Source organism: Anser brachyrhynchus (assembly GCF_964034855.1).
Source record: "Anser brachyrhynchus genome assembly, chromosome: 6".
NCBI lineage: Eukaryota > Metazoa > Chordata > Aves > Anseriformes > Anatidae > Anser > Anser brachyrhynchus.
Window position 1 is genome coordinate 11,133,268 of NC_137700.1, and position 20,547 is coordinate 11,153,814.

Below are 20,547 nucleotides of genomic sequence, written 5' to 3' on the forward strand. Positions count from 1 at the left end.
GATTAGAGCTGGGGGAGCCAGGATCATTATGGGATAAATAGCCCCTTCCTCTGCTGCAGCCGTACGAAAACTTTAGGCCCTCTTACTAGGTTGTGATGATGCACTGTTATGGTATTATAATCGTGCAGTAATTCCTAAACAAGTGTTTTTGGCTCAGTCTTAGTTTTTGTGAACTGTCCTGTTGTGTCACTGCTCTGGCTAGCTACAGGGCTGGTGTGCAGCCTCTGCTATGGCTCCCGCTTCCTCTTATATAGCTAGAAGTTACTCAGCTTTACAACTAGATCTCGTTTATTTTTACGCAGAGTACAAAAAGGGATTGTGAGTTTTGGACTTTTTGTTATTTTTTTCCCCTGGATACATATAACATGATGTAAAAATGGCCAAAGTATGCATGGCTGCCAGTGCACCCTGTTAAAATCTGTGCAGTGTTGCTGTTTGCAGGTAATTAATGTTGGGATATTATTCCTTACATTAAATGCAAGAATTACTGTTGAAATATAAAACTGTAAGGATTTTAGTAGTGACCTTTGTATATGCAATTAACTACAATTACTAGATTTGTAGAAGACATTTTGGGTTAGGTAACATGTACTAACTCATACTCTCACTTCCCAAAGACTGCTGAGTTGATGTTATTTCCAGTAAGTTTGTTGAAAGTGGGAAGAGTGTGTTTGTAAATGGTTTGATGCCACGTCACTAGCATATTTTTTATTTGTGAGTGTTGTCTAAAATCCATGCGGCGTGCATGTAAATGTGTCTGTTCATGTGTGTAGAAGCACACACAGTGTCAGTAAAAAAAACGAGAGTCTCGGAGCAATTCATGATGAGCGGAGAAGTTAATGGCAGGTCATAGTCCAGCTCTGGAGGTGGCTGGTGGGTGAGATGACTCTGGGCTGGGGAGAGACAGCAAAAGCTTTGCCTGCGCAGCTAAGAATACTGGCCTCTCCCTGTTATGGTGGCTAACAGCTTGGGAGATGACAGATTACTTTTTGTTTTTCTTAAATAAAAGCTGGCAAGTGACTTAAACCAGTTTTTCTCAGTTTGTGAAAAAAAATCTTAGCTGTGCAACGCATCATTAAATGAAAATACAGATTATCTGCACAGAAAGATGGAGATAGATCTGTCTTCTGAAGGAACAGTTTTTGTTTTCTCTCACTATTTCTAACCCATATTTATGTTTTCTATAAAAATCTATTTTTGTCTGGTGTGTGAGCGATTTGGTATGCAAGATCTATTTGTTTTCAGCCTACGTCTTTTAGCAATAGCGTCCATCAAGTGACTCAAAACAAACAGGTAGTGTGTTTCCAAGTGCCGTGAGGCTGAAAGGTGAAGCCGCCTTCCTCTTTCCATGAGGAAATTGCAGAAGCATTCGGTTTGCACTTCCCCTGTGCCCTGGTGTTACACCTGCCCGGTGTCTGCGGCTGCTGGGCCCGGGGGCAGAGGGGAGCGTGCACCCCGCGGGCTGCGCGCCGAGCCTGGCCGTGCTGCGGGACACCCCGTGCCTCTCAGGGCCGGCGTCAAGAGCATCACCAGGCTCGACTTCGATTTCTGCTACTGCCTGTGCTTTTGGAAAACTTGCCTTCGCCTTCAGACGAAGTGCTTGTAAAGATAGCTGGGTGTAGGTGGTGGCTGGCCCTGACCTCGCTGCTTGTGCACACGTGGAGCTGGTTGTGAGCCACTGTCTGCGGAGAGCTCTGACTGCACGCAGCACTGCCCTAAGGGTCACAAGTGGTTGTGTAAGGCAGGGGCCAGGTAAAGGGGAACGGCTGTGTGCTTATACTGATGAGGAGTCCAGGCACCTCCTCTCGGGTCCTCTGAATTCAGTCGGTGCTATGAGCGTCGGGCACACTGCTGGAGATGCCTCGTGTTTCGAGCTGAACCAAGGGAGAGGAAAGCCGTGGTGCTCGGGCTCAATAAGGGCACAGGACTAATACTTTCTGTCCTCATTTCAGGCAGGATGGGTTTAAGAGAATCAAAAAACATCTAATAATGTTTAGGCTAAGTAACAATCTCCTCAGAAGTCCAGGATTTCCTAATGTGCCCAGGTCCCTGCTCTCCTGCAGTGTGGCCGCCTCAGGTGTGGAGGGGTTGCGATCATTTCAGATTGTCAAGTGCACGAGTAGGTGTTTATGGCAGAAGACTTCCTAGATCACCTCTTCTTTTCTCCCGGTATAGGAAGGATAGAAAGCTGGGGTGTTTGGCAACGCTTGTGCCAAGAGTGAGCTTGGCGTATGCTGGATTCTGTTAGTCCTTGGGGCTTGCCATCTTGAGCAGGAAAACAATTTACAGAGCCACTGGGAACTGGATTTCCATTGTGCTCCTTGAGAAGTGGCTGCCTGGGATAAGGCCGCCTCAAATGAGGTGATGGTTGTACGACCTAGCCCATCGTGTCCTCTTGTTCATTTGTTTCAGAAAGGAATTTTATATTTCTTCTCTCTTTGTACTCAGTTTCATGTGGAATCACTTCAAGTGCCATGTGCTGTGTGTGCGTTCTCTGACTGCTTCAGAGACACACACTTTACAACAGGATTTTCTTGAGCACTTGATGTGTGAGAAGGCAGTGTTCAATTTCGGTTTTTAGGCTATCTCTGCAGGTGCAGCTGAGCTGTTCAGTGTGAACTGGTACAGCTTTAGGACTAAAAGGTATGGTGGTACAGAGGCCACCTCCTTCTACATTTTTCTTCCAAACATATGTGCTGTCATCTTATGGCCGTGGCTGTCTCCAGTTCCAAACTGCCTGACAGTGTTTGCTAGCTGTTGTCCAAAGACCAAGTTTGTAAGAACTTTACCAAAATCCCCACGTTAGTGTATTCTGGGCATCTGTATTTTTTTATGTAGCCTTAAAAAATGTTATGGATCATTTTTCCTTGTCTATTCATTGAATTATAAGCTTTTTGAAATAATTACAAGCCTTTAGAAGTAAAGGTTGTTTCATGCTCGTGTATTTGCACAGTGCATAGCACAATGGACATGCACATTCGGCTGGGCCCATAGTTTTCACTGCAATGCTTTTTTTTTTTTTTCTCCTAGCAAGCTCTAATTACGTCCCTTAGCCCTAAAGTCCTGCATTCCCTTTAGACTGTGTATTGTCCCGCAGGTAGAGGATATGCCTGGCATGGAAAAAAGGCTTTTAGGAACATCTGCCTTCTCTGTGCCGTCTGTGGTGAGAGCGCAGGCTTCCCGGCCCGGCTCAGCGCTGCATGCGAGCCGCGTTCTCTGGGGTATAAATACATCCTGTTAAAAAAGGAAAAGCACCGAGTGCAGCTAGCTTTCTGCTGCGCCGATGCGCTTCTCGGAACTGATGGGGCAATTCCTTTCTCCTGAGGTCACGGCTCCTGGGTGAGCGTGCGGACAATGTGCTGCCTCCTCCTGCCGCTGCCAGCCGCAGAGCCCAGCCCGCTGCTCCTGGGAGCACCGTGCTGCTGCTGCCCCTGCTTCCACCGGCCTGGGGGCTCTGGGGTGCTTACACCTGCCTGGGGGCACTGCGGCCCCCTCCTGCCCTGTGCTAAAGGGGTGGGAAGCAAGATGACCTTACTTCGTTCAGTGCCATGCAAAAGCCTGTGAAATGTGCACGTCTTACGTGCCTGCGAGATAATTTTGGGGTACAATCTGCATGAAAAATTTGAAACCTGGAATTTGTGTGCAAACTTTAGCGGAGGAGCAACATGTAACGTGACATTTTAGGTGACTGGAACAATGTCGTGCGTGCTTCTGCTCAGTGTCTGCTGGGTCAGTGCGATGGGTTGCTCTTCCAGCTAGTTTGTCACCTTTACGGTACTACTTTTATTTTATTTGAGGTTGCCTTTTGTCATAGTTAACGCTGGCTAGCAAGTATCATCAGCTTTGTAAGCTAGCTGTCTCCTTTCTACTCCAAAACAAAAATAGTGGAGGCCACACTGGTATTCATATGCACAGGAAAGATAGCGTTGATCTGTTTGATTTTGTTTTTTGTTCTTTCTTAAAAATAAATGCAGATTTTAGGGGAAAAAAAGAATTATAGACCTTTTATTTTTTGATAGCAAAAGCAAAACTGGTATGATTTACAAGTATTCGACAAATGTTATCTACCAAATTGTCGACAAACATGAGGAAATTAATCTCTTCACGTACATATTTTTAATTCACCTCAGCAGCCAAAACAGGATGAAATGCCATTTGCGTGTTTTTTCTTATTGACATGAAAAAAACAAACTCAGTTTGAGAAAACATGTTTCAGTCATTTGTATAATTTATTTATTTTTTCCTTTTAATGGCTTAGAAAAATAAAAATGCTGATTTGTAAAATCTAGATCCATGAAACTGGGGGCTGTGTATGTAGACAAATGGTTTGTGAATGCCGTGTTCCTGCCCTAAGTGAAAAGGCTGGAATCCACACTTCCACCCGTTTCAGAGGAGCTCTTTATGCAATAAACTCTGGGATATTCTGCAGAGCGTCTCCCTCCATTCCTACTCTTGGGGCTTGTGTGTGCAGCACCTTGGGAAATAAATCATCTCGCTTATAGCCATTTCACAAGTCGTTTTATATAAACTGGAAGCCTGTTACAACCAGAGAAATCATGTCTTTTGTCTGTGAATATCCTAGAGTCTGTCAATTACAGTAGCATTATTTCAACATCATAGTTTCATAGTATCTAGTGCCTCCTTTCCTGTGAAGCTCTGTTGATTATTCCAAGACATAGAACAAATCTTGCGTTTGTTGATTTTACTTTATTTTATTAGACATTACTTTAAAGTAGTCAAAATACATAGCAGACATCAAAAAGAAAGGTATAAAAATACTTGGGTCAGGTACAAAAAGTCCATCATAAGAAACCTTTAAGTATGTTTAGCATTTGTTGCAAATATATTGATCAATTTTTTTTCACTTAATTGATTATTTTTCTTTCCCTGTCGCCTGGAGAGTTTTGAGTAGAGACAAGGTAGAGATCGGCACCGAGCTGCCACTTAAGTCTTGAGAACCCAGTCCTAGTCCAAGAGCCCAAGGAGTGCCTGCCTGCATCTGTGGGTGGCTTTGTCATTCTTTGAAATTTTGAAGTTTGTCGCTTGCTTGAAAAGTAAAAATACGGAAATCTTACTGACCTAAACCACCCTTATGGTTTTACTACAGGGGTTTAGGGTTGCGGTTAGCTGAGCTGCAGAGGCTATGGGATTATTTCTGAAAGGTGACCAGACAGGGTTGTTGCCACAAGTCTGCTAACCTTTCAGCAGAATTTGCAAGGAATCTGTGGCTTGAAAAGGCAGAAACTTTTTTCTCTGTGATAAGGGAGCAGTGACAAATCTTCAAGTGAATGAGATTTTTCTGAATTCCCTCTGAAATCTGTGATAAACTGGACTTGCATTCTCCATCATGTTTTGTAGGAATTTATTCAGCCCGGGATTGTAATAGTACATTTCTTGTGTGTGCCTCGACTCTTGCCTTTGGTGATGAATGGTGTGCGTTTGAGTGGTTTATGCAGTCCTGTTACTACGATTTCCATTATTGTTATTTTACCAGTAGTAATGTGTTATGTGACTTGGTTAATGATTGCAGTGCGATTCTTCATCACTACGGCAAATAGTCTGGGTCCCTAAAGAGATTAGAATGAAATGTCATAGCAACAGATGTGTGCTCCTGAAAACTTTAAGAATAATAGAGTATTTAGAAAGAAGACTCTAAGAAAAATGGAAATCTTGATTCCACCGAAACCAGGCTGTTGCTTCGTGAGAAGTGAGAATGCCCACATGTAGCACAGGGCTTTGTGCTGGTGTTTAAAGGCAGCTAATTTATAGCCAGAAGCTGTACAGCAACGACCTGTGCTTAGTCTCGTGGCTACAAGCCACACGTGGTTTTGCCAAAGATGGTTGGTTTATGTGCAGAAGTCTCGGTGATAGCGATGTCTCTTGACAGCCATTGGAAGCTGCTGTTATTAAAAACCCTATGCTTCTCATTAGAACAACTCTATTGTACGTATTGGTTAAATATAGATTACTAATGAAATGCCTTTTTATTGCTTTCACGGTGAATACTTTCAGCGTAAAGTTAATTTGCAGTGTTATGTAAATTCTGTTTAACTTCAATCAAGTTTTTAATTATGTTTTTACCACAGGAATTCCCATTGGATTTGTCATCTCCTGTTAGGTATTTAACATTGTGCAGGGTGTTTTTTCTTCTCTCTTCTCCCCTCCTGCTTGAGTCTTTGATGTCACGTGGAACAGAGCCTTGCTCGAAAGCTGCGCGAGTTTGATTTCCTTTCATGCAAGTATGATTTAATGAAGAAGAATTACACAAAACCAATATTGGAAATGCTTTATTGTTACGATATCGATTAGCAAAAATAAAATTAAACAGAACTGCCCCTGAGAAGACATCCAGCTATTTTGTTTGCTCTCTGCCCTCTCTCGCTTGCTCCAGTTCAGTGAACCTGTGATACTGACAGCACTTGGGTTTCATTTAAAATGTCAGTTGCTATTTAACACAGGATGACCGTTCAGTTCGTGGCTTTCTTGCATAGATACCAATTGTCCTGGCAAATGTTTGCTTGCCCACTGAGTGGATAAAGGCACTCTTTTTTTGGCAGACCATTAATCACTTGGGAGAAAGGACCAGTCAGGCCGCATCTCAGCCCCAGATCCGTGTTTTTAAATCTTTTTCTGATGAAATGAAGTGGAAATAGTTGATGTTGAGTTGCCTGTCTTCGGAGGTGATAGCAAAAAGCTTTCTCCAAAAAGTTGTGTGACATTTTCTGTGTTTTATGTAAAAATCTTATTTAATTCATGTGAAATGATGGAGATTGTTTGTGTACAACAGATTTCTTTTATTTAAATACATGGTCGGTTTTTCTGACGAAGTTGGGACTTCCTTGAATTCGGTAGTGATTTTTTGCTCAAAAATTGTTCATGCCCAAGTGGAAACACTTGAAAGGATTCGTGGTGCATTCAGAATTGAGGTGTGCTTAACGTAGCTCAGGATGCACAAAATCAACAGCAGGCTGTAATGTCTTTACTTCGGGAACACACTATCAAATATGAATTAATTGCCATCTTAAATTACTTTCAGGTTGTTCACAGGCTTGTACATTTATTTCTGGAGGACTGGGATTATAATTTAACAGTACCCTAACTGTCCTACCATTTTAAGCACTCAACATTGCTAGGAACTGCTTTTATTTAAAAAAAACACTACTTTGAGTTACTTGCAAAATGCTATTCATAGTATGCTTGTACACTTCTCATCCCCAGTTAGTGCCGGTATGCCAGCATTGTTCTGATAATACTATCAATTTGCCAGCTTTGCTATAGGAATGAAAAAGGAAGAATTAATCGACTTGCCCTCTTCAAAAAACACATTTTATATGTAACTATTACAAAGCATTTGATTGAGATGGGAATTGTGTTAGTTTCTCGTGGGAGATGTTTGAATTTCCACTGTTTAAAAATCAATTCAATTTGATGAGCAGTAGATTCAAACAGTGGAACCCATTAGGACGATTTCATATCACCAGTTGCACCCCGTTTAATCTTTCTGTTGGGAGGTAATTAAATTGAACTCATTAATTTGCGCAGATGTTTAGCGTTTCCCTCGAACTCGCCGTTCTGCAGCCGCCCCATCCTTTCTGCCCAGGTGTGTGCCTCTTCCTTGGGCGGTGGCGAGGGAGAGAGCCCGGGCTCGTGGGGACAGCACTGGGATTGCTTCTAGGGTGGCCCAGCCGCTGCTCCTGTACCGATGGGCAGTACTCTGTTCTGTAAGCCATGTGCAGGGTAGATAGTTGTGGTTTGTTTTTTAATCAGGCCTCTGTAAGCCATAAATCTGCTCAATTTCAGCGGGCTCTGAACCTATTTAGTGCTTTACCATTGTGTTGGCACAGAGGTTCTTGCTTTCGGTGTCAGTGATCTTTCCGCATTGCTTTTGAGGTCTTGGTTTAATTTCCTTTGAAGCAATGATTTTCTCTCAGGAGAATTTAAAGCTGGTAAAAAGCCCTGGTGCTGACCAGCTAAATTTCCTTTTCTATCTACAAAAGCCCACAGGAGAACGTGTGTCCTCACTGCACCCGAAATGTGTCTGGCTGCGAGGAGGTGGCTGCCGCTGGTCACCCGGGGCTACGCAGAAGGCACAGCAGTGCCCGGTGCGCCCCTTGGTGTCTCCTTGCCCTGAGTGTCCGAGAGCTGGTGCATGAGGGGTGGCCCAGGAAAGACCTGTATTTCCCTAGAAATGTCTCAGGCTAACAAGAAGGGTGAATACTTCACTGTTGTAGCTCCCTTCGTGTTGTTTAGTAAAGAAGTGGCGTGCGTGTTTAGCTAGTAAGCTTTTTAATAATCTGGTAGCACAGTTAAATCACAAATAAGCTTTTCTTTTATTTCTTGACTCTGTCCAAAATTTTGTTCCACTTTAGAATCTGAAGCTGAAATCTAAATCCAAGCTCGTGTGACGGTATCCAGAATTCACAAAATACGAATGCTCCCACAAACTCCTAAAATAGTTTTATCTGGATTTTGCTAGCATTCAGTAGATTCTGTTGCAGGGACGCCTAATCTCTTTGAGAAGAAAGGTCTTTTGGCTGATATTTTTAGCTCTTAACATCTTATTGGCTGCATGGGTGCTGTGAAGAAAGAACTGAAGGGATGGGAATGCTGGACCCACCACAGCGTGCTGGGATTGCAAAGCCATTATTGGAGGTCAAGTATAAATATGAAAATAAAGAAAGTGTATTTCTCATCCCTTGAAATCTAAGAAAGGTTTGTAAAGTCAGGGCATAACAGCGCCATAGTGTAACTGTGCCAGACTGGTAATTCACCAGGGATATTTCTGTAATTCACATTCACTTCTTTGAAACTGTTCTTGGGTATTTCAGACATGAAAGAACTGCACAAAACATGTGCAGATATATCACCGGAAAGCAGATTCAACAGTAAAGCATCTTCTTGTGGAGATGACAGGTAAACAGCTAGAGGGGTCTCTGCTGTTCTTTTCAGTGTTAATTGTTGCTGCACAGGAGCTCTGAATGCTTTTTCTTTCCTACTTCTTTTCCTTTGAAAAAGACCTTCACAAGGATGGAAAGAAAATGAAAACTTGCCACCATTTCTACTGTTCTAGCAATAAGAGATGGTTGGGTTCTTGCCATATGATCCAAGCTTTCTTGAATCCTTTCCAAAACAAGTGGAATCTTAACTAGTTGTATGGCTACTTTTCCTGCTTTTTAAAATTTAAGTAGCTCAGTCTAGGTGGAGCTGGAGGTGCCTGAATTTTTAAGCTCTTGTGTAAAGTGGAGAGATGAGGCCAAGCAGAAGGGAATGCCATTAGCGCACAGTGACACCGACAGCGGAGCTATTTAGACAGCTGCACGTGTCATATCATGTACTTGGGGCTCAGTCATGCTGCTATTTCTGTCTCGTTAGCGCAAATCACAGCACCTACTTTTTGCGAGCGTGTGTGCCTCTTCTCTTATCTGGGGGTGCTTCCTTATTTGAGTGGGAGCTTGAGAAAGGCTGCTAATATTCAGAGCCCAGGAACGAGCCGTCCGCTTGGCTGCAGAGCTGCAGGCGGTGCCCCCATGCACAGCCAGCGAGACCCCGGTGCCGAGTCCCTCTGCAGACATCACTGGGGTGCTGGTCTCAGGCTGGAGAGGCGGCATTGCTCACCAAACAGTCGTACGGATGTAAGATGTTTGTAAATCACAAGCCAAGCTATTGAAGTTTTTCAAAAAAAGATGCCTAGGAAAAATTGTTTTGTCTACTGGCTGTTGAACCTTCATATTCTAGATACTGCCAGTAGATAGAAAAGCTAAAAATATGCCTGAAAACTGAAAAAGAGTCAAAGGAGTAGCTTTCAGATAGCTGCCAGGCTCCAGGAGATGTAAACATTGCTTACAATGAAACTCATTGTGAAATTATACATTTGGTATGATAACTCAAAGCAGCTATAACAGTATCATGCTGAATTAAGGAACTTCCAGGAGGATAAACACAGGGTGATTTTTTTTTTTCTTTTCTTTTTGCTCATGCTAAACCATCTCGTTTCTTATACTTTGTTTTCATTAGCTGGCACTGACCTGAATGTTCATGATTGTCCAAAAAGCGAACTTTTTCAATATAGGAGGCCTACGCTAGGTTTTGCAAAATAGTCGTGAAAACATAAACACAATTTCGATGTTGTTAATTTGCATTTTAATAAGGCTTATTACCTGCTCAGCTGCCAACACTCATTTCTTTTTATGGCATATTCGTTTCAAGACTTTCTAAATTCTACCCCTTGTTGCTGCTAACGCTGTCCCGTGTGTTCGACACAGCTCTGGCAACACCTGTGAGCCCGTGTGCGTGTGTCAGATGGAGAAGTGAGTCTTTCTGAAGTGGGAGTTCACGTTGGATGCCCAGAAATACGTCCCCCAAAGTTTTTTTCATGTTAGTTGCAAATGTAATTTATTTCTTGTTTTATGAATTTGCTCTGCTTGAAGAATAATGCGTGTATTTACTTATTTCAATGGTAATGCTGTTAGTAACAGCTCATAATTTTAACAATGTATGAGGCTCATAAAAGGACATTAGCCAAACTTACCCTGTGTATTGATTTAGTATCTCTCCTCATATGGATTTTCTGGAAATCTTTCACTTGGTTCAAAATGAAGGAAATTAGATTTAAGTTTGTCTGTCCCCGACCATCCGTCTTGTGTTCTGCAGGAGCGCGAGTGCTGCTTTGTCTGTGTCTAAGCCTTTATTGTCGGTACAACCTTTTATGGGTTAATTATTTCCTCAGCGAAGAGAAGAAATAAAGGCAGATTTTTCCGTGTGCATCGCACAGCAGTGAGGGCTAGGAGAGGCCTCGCTGGGAGAGCAGTTGACGTAGTCCTGGCGGGGGGAGCTGCTGCTCCTGGTCGCTGAGCCTCAGCTGCACGTAGCCCGTGCGCGACGTGCTGACACCGTGGGGGCTCGTGCATCTGTTGTCGCCCTGCCTCGAGGCTTCCCAGCTAATCGGTGCTAACGGGGGCTGTTTGGCCGTCCAGAAGCACTTGATCGTGATTCAGTCTAGGACGTAAATATTTCACAGTGACATTTGGTGACGTAGGGAACTGCTGGTAGGGGCTCTGACGCTTCAAATGCTGAAATCCAAATCCTGAATCCAGCATTTGAAATCGTTTGTGCTGTAACGCTGCTGGGGAACTAAGCAAAGCCTGGGTACAACACGGGTTGCATCTGCCAAGTGAGCTACAGGGGAAAGGTGTCTTGGAAGGAATTTACGGGTTGTGAAAGGAGCGAGCTGCCTCTGTGCTGTGCTGAGCAGCGGGCTGTGAGGGCGGGCTGCCCCGTGCACGGCTGGGCTGGCCCGTGGTGGGGCGAGGTGGGGCGCAGGCAGCCCCGCTGGATGACGTCTCTGAAAAGCAGGCGCTCAGCTAGGCTTGGGGAACATCTTCTGCAGGTCTGTGCCTGTGCACCTGTCTTGGCAGCCTCGGCAGAAAGGGGTTGTGACCAGGCTCGCGCTCTGCTTCACCAGGGCAGGGCAGCCCCGTTGCCTTCCTCCTCCCTGCTCCGCAGCACGCAGTGGGGTAACCGTGCCCTGCTTACGGGAGGGGGACGTGGCCGCCTCCAGAGCTGCTGCCTCTGAAGGGCCGCACGGACTGAAACCACTCGCTTTAATCTATTTGTAGCAAGAGCCCTTTTGATGGAGATGGTCATTTGCTGGTTTTGTCGGGGAAGCCCCCAAAGCTTCCCACAGGGCTCAGGTTTTTCTCTCGCTACTTGCTGCACAAACACGCAGCACTGGCCAGCTGCGATGCGCTCTGCCTTTACCCTGCAGCGCATAGCGCTGAATAGATTTGAAACCTTCGACATGCCTCCCTTTGCTGGGTTGTTTCCACAGCTCCCTCCATCCCATGAGCTCTCAGGGCCACAGGGACCTCTGCTTTCACACCGCTGGTGCTGGCACGGGGCGCGCGGACCCGAAGCGGGTTACGTCCCTGCCGGCCAGCCCTCGGGATTGGATTCTTTCCGCACGTGTGTTCAGCCAGCCCTGTTTTCTCCTCGCTCCCTTCTGGGTTACATTTTCATTAAGGCCTCATACATATGTGATATTTTAACTCAAATGGGCTATAATAAATTTCATCTGGATAAGCAGTGCCTTTTCTGTGTCATAAATTCTGGCTTTTCCTGTCTCTGCTAATATGGCCCCCTCTCCTTAACGTTTCAGCTCTGTACTGATAAACTCCTCGGCATTTAAATGCTGCTGCAGCAGGCGGGAGGTGGAGAAGTGGGTCAGGCGGAGCTATCAGGAGAACAGTGACTTTTATAACTGGCTGAATAGGAAGCTCCCGGCTACTACTCGGATTTCTGTGAGGATGACTGCCGTGGCTGAAAGGAGAGAAGTAAAGCACACTTTCATTTTAAAAGCGCTTTGCACACATGAGTTAACCTTTTCAGTGCTCTGGTGTGAGCTGGGTAAATGTTGCTTCAGGTGAGGAAGCAGTGGCAGGAGGGTTGTGCGCCCTGGCCCCCTGCGTGGCTGCAGCTCTGAGCCCACCCGAGGGGCTCGTGGACAGGCTGGGCTCTGCCGCTCTGCCCTGCTGGGGCTCCCGGGGCAGCTGGCCTTGCCTGCTGCCGCGAAACAAGGCTGGCATTTCGTGCTGCACTGCTGGATCTGGGGCACTGCTGGCACCAGGCGTCCAGTGCGGCATGGCAGCCGGAGCTGGGAGGCGCTGGCTTGCGTTATCGGGCGTCCCAAGTTACCTCTGAATGGGTTCTGATCCTCTGCTCTTCTTTTCTTGATCTTTCTTCTTTTCATTTTTTTTCCACGTTTTGAAATAACTGATGGTTTTTGGTTTGCAGATCTCCAATGAGAAGTCAGAATTACTTCATTTAAAAAAAACTTTTCATGTTGTGAGAGCATAACACTATATTCTCTGTCCATCTTTCTTACCTCATATTATTAGGCTTATAATTATCTCTAACATACGTGTGTGTCTTTGTAACAAGCCTATAAAATCTGTAACACATTTAGTAGTGCTATATAACCCAAGAGCGTGCCTGCTGTACTGTGGCTCAGCACCATCTCAGCACCACCACGTGCTTGGTGGTGGGAGTGGAGAGGTCAGTTCAGACGAGCACTTCATTTGGAGGCATTAAAGTGTGTTGATACTAGATTATTAGAGGTTGTTGTCTGATTTGTCTGTTGAATTTCTTTGTGGTTTGTGCAGAATCAACCTGATTTCTTTAAATATAAATTTTTCATGGGGCATTCCTACCTTTTGAAATAATACTAGTTAAAAAGTAAATATCATTACAAGACTTTCTTGCTTAATCTTGGATGCTAAAGGAAAGCTATAAGAGGTCATTTGGTGAGCAATTTTATCAGGGATTTTCTCCCAGTTGAAACCACATGATGTTAATAAGTATTTACATAATCCCTAAAAACTGGTAGGCAAGTTGTGCACGTGGAAACATGAAAGGTAGTGTAAGCAGGCGTGTTGGTTTATCCTGAGAAGTGTGTTTTGACTGTGAGCCTCTGTAAGAGAAGGCTGGAAAAAGACAGAATCCCTCTGCTGTCTTTTTAACTAAGGAAGAGTTGGTGAATTGTGAAACCTGTTCTAGAAAATGGATTTTTATTTTTCAGTGAATCTATAAAAGCCCTTCATATTTCTGTCTTCTGTCTGGTAGCCAGGTAGCTTAGTAAACAAACTGGATTGATTATCTGAAACAGTTATTTTTTATTTTAATGTTGGATTTGGGATACACGGTGCCACATAATTCATCTCCATGTCTTCTAAATTCAGTTGTGTAAGGTATATTTTATCCTGCATCCACTTCTGAAGGTGAAGAAAACCATATTTCTTGACATGTAGGTACAGAAACGTTAACTAACCGTAATGAATCCTGCTAGCATCTTCAAGCAGAAAATAAGACGAAGTGCAGTGTCTTCTACGAAATCTTGGCTCATCCTTCAGCAAAGGTCCCGAAAGTAAGCGACTGATAAGCAAACATCATGCGTTTTTTTTCTCTGGAAAGATGCATGAAATTAACAGATACTGAAGTGTTTGTTCATGGCTGAGAACAGAGATGTTCTGCTGTAGCTGGTGCTTGACCAGAGGAAGGTCTGGCTGGAACAGTTGGCTGCTCAGATTGACAGCAAGTACTTTGGGTTTTGAGTAAAACCTCACGGTCTTTCCCCTCCCACCTAAGTTTCTAAAATGGTTAGGGAGGATTCCTTTTAGGAGGATGAAAAATAGCATTGCTGCCTTTTGTTAAGGCATAGAGTCAAAAAGAAGTGAACACGACCAAAGATGGGAAGGTTTGGAGCAGCGTAAAGACCAGGGATGTGAGGGAGGGGAGAGTTTATCTAGCTAGCCACTGTATTGATGTTTCTTCTGTCTATGGACCTGGCTAAAACATCAATCTGTGATATAAAATGGCTTTGTAAATGTTTCCTGCTAGCGAGAAGCAACTTCAGTGCAGGGTTGTAAGCTAAGTAGCTCCCGTTTTGATGAGCAGCGGTACATTGAAGGGGGACTGAGAAATAGCAACGGGTCTGAAAGTAATGCTGGGGTCAATGCCCCAACCTGGCTATTGGTCTCGTGGTCATCGTTCTATTTAAAACCCTGGCTTCTGGAGCCAGTTGATTGCTTAAACCAAACTGAGGAAATCATTTTGAATTTCTAAAGTTCCTAGCAATGTGAAATCCATAAGACAGATTGGAAATGTATTTTAGGTGTACCAGAAGTGTTTAAAAGAACACATGACATCATGTCTTGGAAGTTTGGGTGGTTGATCTATTAATTGTGGTTGATAATTTGTCATTTCAAATACAGGGATAGCTAGTTAAGTTTGATTTTTATCTTTTAGACCTTAAAAAGCTTGTAAAATGACTACCGAAACTCTTTTCCAACTAGCAAGTACGTTTGTATGCTGTCTGCTCAAAAGAAAATACTTGCTACTCTAAAAGTCCCTCAGTCGCACCCTGCGCACTCAGAGTGCAGCAGGTCGTTGTAACACGACGTGCTCTTTGTCCATTTGGGATTAAAAATCACGGGCCTTGCCCAGAAAGTACCAAACACAGCATCTGCACTGAGTAGGTCTGCTGGCCTGGACGTGCCGTGGCACTGCTCTGCTCTGCATTTCCCCCCGCACGGACACTTGCAATGTCTGTGCGTCCATCTTCACCTGGGCAGACACTTGTCTCTTCATTTCACCTCCAAAGCATGGCTGTCCTCTCATACTTCACTGCTAGAAGCCAGTGGCCTTTCTTAGAGCTCTCGTGTAAGATACTATCCTGGTAGTTTCAGCTTTACCATGGTATTTGAGAATAACGTATGTAGCCTGGTAACAAATACAGAAAAATATATTGTGCAGCCGCCTCATTGTATTATTTACTGTGTGTATGTCATGTCACTTGTGCACTGCTTTTGTCTCGTTTTCTGATGGCCTGTAAGTTTCTTTATGGCTTGCAAGTAACCGTCTCTCCTCTGGCACCAGCTGCCATGCTATGTTCTGGATGCCGCCGATAACTAATAATTGTAATTGTTGTTGGAATTAATGAGGTTGTGGGGAGATTCTTTCCTTCCACAGTGGAATGATAACAATAGTTGTAGCTTTATTATGACTTCTTTTTAACTAGAATCTGTTACAGGTTGTTGGGGTGGGGGGGGGGGGAAGGGGGAGGAGGGCAAAAAACCAATAACACACAAAGCCCAGGTATTTAAGGTATTTACTGGGTAGTTCACATGATACAGTGACCTCTGAATACAGCTGCCCTCAGGGTCCTGAGAGTTTTCCTTCTGCATCCCGCAGTAACACCCTGTGGCTTGGGACAAATGACCTCTGTTGGCCAAGCTGGCCGCCAGCACAAGCGAGGCCGAGTTCTCCCAGGTCGGCAGAAGTGCATCGGATTATTCCAGGCAGTAGCCGACTCCTTTAGGTAGCGTGTATTTCTGTCCATCTGTGAAATGGGGACGGTGATCCTTTCCTGCCTGCCTCTCAGTGGGCTCCGTGAGGATTAGCCATGTCTGTGCAGCAGCGTCTGAGTGGTAAGTATGATTACAAAGAACAAGATGTGCAATTACACTGGAGGGGCAGCAAGCTGCGGGTGTCTTGTTACACGTACATCGCAGAGCAGCTGGCTGATGAGCTATCCTGACCTGTGCAGTTAAACCAGATTTCAGCACAGTTGGCTCGTTTATGGGCTAGTCTGATTCCTCACGTCAGGACCTCTCCTTTCTAAAGGAGGCACGAGATAGGGAAATACAGACGACAGCTCTCCACCAGAGCTGTGCGCTTCTGTTTGCTAGCCAGAACGACCCCGGGCACGGTGAACGTGAGCACCTGTAGGCAGGTGCCCTTGCCAGAAGGCTCTTCTGCCAGCAGTGTGAGTCCTGGTGCTCTGGCCACCTGCTTCTCCCCTGAGAGTCTCCTCGCCTCTGCCGGTGTCGCCGTCTGCACGTCAGACATGCTTCCCTGTGAAACATGCCTTGCTCTGCTCAAATCCCACCTAAAGACTTCATTCTCCTGCAGTGTCAACAAGAAGTAAATCAATAATAATAATAATCGTATTTGTTTTCCTTTACGAGCTTCCCGCTCGCTGCATCCCGTCCGTTCGGTCTTGCCTGGACCGTGAGCTTCCCAGGTCGTGTCCCGTGCAGACGTCTCCTGCCTGCCTGTGTTGGTGCCCTGCACACCCCTGTTGGCTTGGCCTCTGCTTTTACCTACCCGAAATTTGTTCAGTGAGCAAGATGAAAAGTGCAAGTGAAAGGCAGCGCAAGTTCTCTTTCATTTGTTCTCTGCACAGGCTTTAATGCTCTTTGAGCGGTTAAGTTATAGCGATTGCTGAAATTAATGAGTGATAAGAAAGAGGATTTAGTTGTGTTTCCATTAGGTTTTATTAAGGCTAATGTAATCTTATGGGATAAATATATTATCACCTTCTGAGGGTCATTGTCAGTAAATATAACAATGAAGTGATTATTCCAGTGTTTTGCCTTAGGGAAAATTAGAGCAACTAGGAAAAAAAAATAAGTGTGATGCAATGCGTTCAGGTGTTTAACATCCCTTTATTTGAAAGTGGTGTTAAACAACTTAAGTCCATGTCAAACAACTGTGGTTTTCACTTTGACTGAAGCATTGACAAGGAGCTGCGGTGCAAAGGAAGGGCTAATACTTAAAATGCTTGTAAAAGAAGTTAATTAAAAAAATCAAAAGTACTGGGAATAAGGACCTGTGGGTTTGGATTTGGGTGCTGAGTTTTTGAGTTAGCCAGCTCACATCTTCAAAGGCCTGATTTTCAAAACCAAGGGTCCTGCAGCCCTTCCAAAAGACAGACATGACTAATGGCGTCTGAAGTCCGTAAACGGTACAGCAAGTGGGGTGTTTGGTGCACATGGTCCTGGGGGACGTTCGTGGAACCAACGCTGTGTGTGTGAGCAGGGAAACCAGTCAGAGTCTAAATAGTTTAATGTCATGGCACAGTTTCAATCAAAAACACTAGAGATGAGGCGTTCATCGAAATTATTCGCTTCAATAAAGGATTAAAGATACATTTTTGTCCTTACTCTTGCTGTGTTTTACCAGTATCTCTCATAAGCAGCGCTATCAGTTAGTGCTGGCAGGATAAAGCCCTGAGGATATTAGAACAGCATGATTTTTATCTTGACTGTGTCCCGTCTGATGGGAGCTACTGCTTGTGGCTAAAATGTTCTGCAGCGCTTTGGCTTGATTCATGCCGGTGAAGTTCGGCACTAGGATTAACATTGTCTGGATAAATCTCCCACAGACTGGCCTGGGAATACACCCCACAGTTACATAAGAACGGCGTGTTAGAGATTAAGGTGGCAAACATTTATCTCCGCTAACAAAGAGTAGACCTGCTTTTCATCCGTACCGAAGCTGTGATTTTAGTGTTTTTCTGAGTGAGGATTAAACTACGTGTCCTGCTATTTTTTTGGTGTATTTTAATTTGTATTTGTTTTATGCATATGAAGCCTGCTCCCATGTTTCGAGGAATACCTTTAGAGTGCAGATAGCAGGATGATTTTCCTAATTCATAAATAAATTAATCTTTTAAAGGAAGAAACAAGACACCTCATTTCTCCTCAACGCTGGAGTAAGTTTTGGGATGCTCATTCTGACACATCTTGAGTACCCGAGTATTTTGAATGTGTAAATGACCCAACAAAATCAATAGAAATTCATACTTTAATGAGCTGTTTGGGATTAAGTGATAAAAGCACGTGATCTCTGGACTTTATTCATTTTGCCATGCAATTATGAAAAAGGAGTTGAGCATGAAGGGCAGGGAAGGAAGAAACCACTCTGTGAAATGTTGTAAAGCTCAGATAAAAGGCTGCCGATCCCAGCGCTGCTCTGGAGGTGACAAAGGTTGAGTGAGAGTCTACAGATTAAGGTAATGCTGACTCCTGGTTTGCAAATTATTTTTTCAGTCCTTACATGTCGAGCTGTTGTCCATGAAGAGAAGCCAGGGAGATGGAAGGCCACATCTTGCTGTTTTGGGAATGGCTACTGTTCAACTGTCACAAAAATAAGCTGAAAGGCATGAAACTTGCCTAATTGAGTGGTGAGGGTGTGACCCAACGCTGGCTAAAGCAACAGGCATCTTCGGTACATGCTTAATGGGTGTTGAAGCAGACCCTGTTTTAATTCAGACCTTTTTATTTCTTGATCTGCTGGCATTTGGGAATGTGCTGTTATATGTGCAGCAAATCTTTAAATAACACGTCTGTCTGAAGACACTTGCCTTGCGTGAGAGTAATTTTTTGAAGCTCCATGCTGCCTCATTAGTTCTCTGCTTCAATTTTCCCAGAGTTACTGCTGCATCAAGTTAGACTTATCTGGTAACTTGGATACATACATTTGGTATAGTTACTGGTATTTACGTATTATAATGAAAGATCACATTTGGGCACTGAGGGCCCCAAATCCAGATCAAGCTAAGGAATTTATACCTATGGGATTTCTTAGACGCACCTATATGAGATAAATAATAATTGTATGGTAAACTTTGTGCCCCAAAACCTAAGTGTTTTTCTGGGAACATTTGATGGTTGTTCTTCTGAATTCTCATGTTAGTTGAGCAAGTTTCTCCAGAAATAAGGAAATTTCTCCAGAAATGGAGAAATTTTTTTTTGGTGTTTCCCTAAAAATATAACGGTATGGTTAAAATAAGGGCTGTTAGGCCAGGAGTGGTCTTTGCTGTGTTTCCCCAGAGAGTGGCTGTGGACACCTTGGCCCACCAAGGAGCGTGCCTGCTCCCCATGGTGCCAGCTGACGGCACAGGCTCTGGGCAGGAAGGTGAGCAAGAGCTCTCAGCGTGGCCAGGAGGCCAGGCTATGACACAGGAGTGGGCATCTGAGCTTCTCACTTGCCAGGGACTCTTTTGATTCAGTTTTGTCTTTCATGCAGAGGATCAGGGTAGTCCCCGGTCTGGTTTTAAGGGAGGGGAAGGAGCAGCAATAGCATTGATCTTCACTGGGAGAAGCACGTCACGCGGGGTGTGCCACGGGTGCTGGTACTTCTATGGACAAGTCCTCAGTTTTACTCATGACTTTACTTGACCCTTGCTTTTCTGTCGTTGATAGCTCAGGGTCCTCCTGTCTCAGCTTCATTGCATGGAGACTTCTAGAGGTGTCATGAAAATTGGTTAGTTGTTGTAAAGCAATTTGTAAGTAATAAGCAGTAATACAAAAGTACTTATAAGAAGTATAAAGTATATAAAAGTATATAATAAGTATAATTAATGCTTCCAATAAAACTATGAAGAATTAATTTACAAATTGAGAGCTCAAATCTGGCGTTTTATGTCTGCAGGAATCAAAAGATGTGCTTGTGGTCATATTTCATTTGCTGTTTATGAAATAACTTATTTTCACGATGTAAAATTACCTAGTATGCAAACTCTCTTGATTAAGTACTTGAAAACAAACATGGCTTTGTAGTAACTTGTTATTTTCCCTGAAGAATGTGTGTGCCCTTTCCTGCACTCAGCATTGTACTGCTTCATGTGGTTTTGTCTTTGGTATACAACCCACTGTGCTCTAGCTCCACACTTGATTAAATGGCATTATGAACTCTCTAATTATAATACCTTCACTTTATTACACTTGAAAGGATTGGCTCTGGTGGATGGTAGTATGAACAATGTGTAATGTGAATGCACTATTTTAGTCTCATTATTGGTTTTATTAATCTGCGTATTGTGAGCTTACCTTCTGGTCGCCATCATGGAGCTAGATATGATCGTGGCACTGTGCATAATGAAGACATGATTCCTTCCACAAATGCTCTACTATCCAGCTAATAGTTCATAGTTTTATTAAAATGCAAAGCCTAAAATTAATAGGTGTCTCTCATGTGAATGCAGTATTGAAAATACAAAGCGAAGAGCTGATTTTCTGTGTTGGCTGAATCTGATGCAGGCATTAAGATATAGTGAGCTATTCAGGGGAGATTTTGCTGGGAAAAAAAAAACACAAAACAGGTACTCAGATGCTTGCTTCTGTAGGACAAAGAAGAAGTTCAGTGTGGGATTCAAAACCTGTCTTTGCTTTTCCCTTCAACTTAATTAATCTTTTGAGTGGTAGCAAA

The 20,547-nt window shown here is 43.9% G+C and overlaps 1 protein-coding gene and 1 long non-coding RNA gene across 17 annotated transcripts in view; one reads left to right on the forward strand and one right to left on the reverse strand.

Annotated features, from left to right (window-relative positions):
- Window positions 1–20,547, forward strand: part of ZMIZ1 (zinc finger MIZ-type containing 1) — a 353,591-nt gene that overhangs the window by 87,932 nt on the left and 245,112 nt on the right. The window lies entirely within an intron of this gene.
- LOC308197595 overlaps window positions 1–20,547 on the reverse strand; it is a 58,648-nt gene that overhangs the window by 24,497 nt on the left and 13,604 nt on the right. The window contains exon 2 of the long non-coding RNA XR_013953137.1: window positions 1–19,581. This exon is cut by the window's left edge and continues 24,497 nt beyond it. This is a non-coding gene — a long non-coding RNA (uncharacterized lncRNA). The remainder of the gene's footprint in view (window positions 19,582–20,547) is intronic.